Source organism: Schistocerca serialis, chromosome 7 (assembly GCF_023864345.2).
Source record: "Schistocerca serialis cubense isolate TAMUIC-IGC-003099 chromosome 7, iqSchSeri2.2, whole genome shotgun sequence".
Lineage (NCBI taxonomy): Eukaryota > Metazoa > Arthropoda > Insecta > Orthoptera > Acrididae > Schistocerca > Schistocerca serialis.
In genome coordinates, this window is record NC_064644.1 from 545,548,538 (window position 1) to 545,550,429 (window position 1,892).

The following is a 1,892-nucleotide window of genomic DNA, read 5'->3' on the forward strand; positions in this document are numbered from 1 at the left end:
AAACTGTTAAAGACAGGAATTTGTAGTATGCAGCACACATGAACTGCAGTAGCTGAACCAGAATATGGAAACACAAAAAACGCAACACATTGCCATGCTTAATATGGTGTAGAAAAACCTTTGGCATTAGAAATAGCTTCCGCTCCTCTCAGAATGGATAAATACAGATTCTGTATGGGTTTCACGGGAATCTTATACGACTCTTCCCGCAAAATAGTGGAAGTTCATGTAACGATGGTGTACAGTGATCACACACCCTTTTCTTCAACGTAGAACACAAAGGTTCTACGATCTTGAAATACGAGGTGCATTCAAGTTCTAAGGCCTCCGATTTTTTTTCTAATTAACTGGTCACCCGAAATCGATGAAACTGGCGTTACTTCTCGACGTAATCGCCCTGCAGACGTACACATTTTTCACAACGCTGACGCCATGATTCCATGGCAGCGGCGAAGGCTTCTTTAGGAGTCTGTTTTGACCACTGGAAAATCGCTGAGGCAAAAGCAGCACGGCTGGTGAATGTGCGGCCACGGAGAGTGTCTTTCATTGTTGGAAAAAGCCAAAAGTCACTATGAGCCAGGTCAGGTGAGTAGGGAGCATTAGGAATCACTTCAAAGTTGTTATCACGAAGAAACTGTTGCGTAACGTTAGCTCGATGTGCGGGTGCGTTGTCTTGGTGAAACAGCACACTCGCAGCCCTTCTCGGACGTTTTTGTTGCAGTGCAGGAAGGAATTTGTTCTTCAAAACATTTTCGTAGGATGCACCTGTTACCGTAGTGCCCTTTGGAACGCAATGGGTAAGGATTACGCCCTCGCTGTCCCAGAACATGGACACCATCATTTTTTCATCACTGGCGGGTACCCGAAATTTTTTTGGTGGCGGTGAATCTGTATGGTTCCATTGAGCTGACTGGCGCTTTGTTTCTGGATTGAAAAATGGCATCCACGTCTCATCCATTGTCACAACCAACGAAAAGAAAGTCCCATTCATGATGTCGTTGCGCGTCAACATTGCTTGGCAACTTGCCACACGGGCAGCCATGTGGTCGTCCGTCAGCATTCGTGGCACCCACCTGGATGACACTTTTCGCATTTTCAGGTCGTCATGCAGGATTGTGTGCACAGAACCCACAGAAATGCCAACTCGTCAGACCGGCTTGTGCGAGCCCGAGGTTGTTTCGGTTTGTTGTCACACGATGTTCTGCCGTCATTAAACTGTCGCACCCACGAACGCACTTTCGACACATCCATAACTCCATCACCACATGTCTCCTTCAACTGTCGATGAATTTCAATTGGTTTCACACCACGCAAATTCAGAAAACGAATGATTGCACGCTGTTCAAGTAAGGAAAACGTCGCCATTTTAAGTATTTAAAACAGTTCTCATTCTCGCCGCTGGCGGTAAAATTCCATCTGCCGTACGGTGCTGCCATCTCTGGGACGTATTGACAATGAACGCGGCCTCATTTTAAAAAAAAATGTGCATGTTTCTATCTCTTTCCAGTTCGGAGAAAAAAAATCGGAGGCCTTAGAACTTGAATGCACCTCGTATAGTGACTGTGGCGCCCAGGGGAGATGCGACAATTCATTCTCATGCTCACAAAACGAGTCCTGGACTATGCAAGCTCTGTGAATAGAGACTCAGTCGTCTTGGAACACAGCACCACCATTGAGGACAAACATTGTACCATGCGATGGATTTGATGAGCCGAAATGGTCACATAATCTTTGGCAGTAATTCGACTTGGCATGGTAACCATGCGATCTATGGAATACCATGATATGGCAATCAAAATCGTCAAGAACTTGTGCCATATTTCACTCTTGGGGCAGCGGCGGGGTGGGGTTGGCGGGCTGCGTTGCGATTTATTTATTTATTTCCACCTACC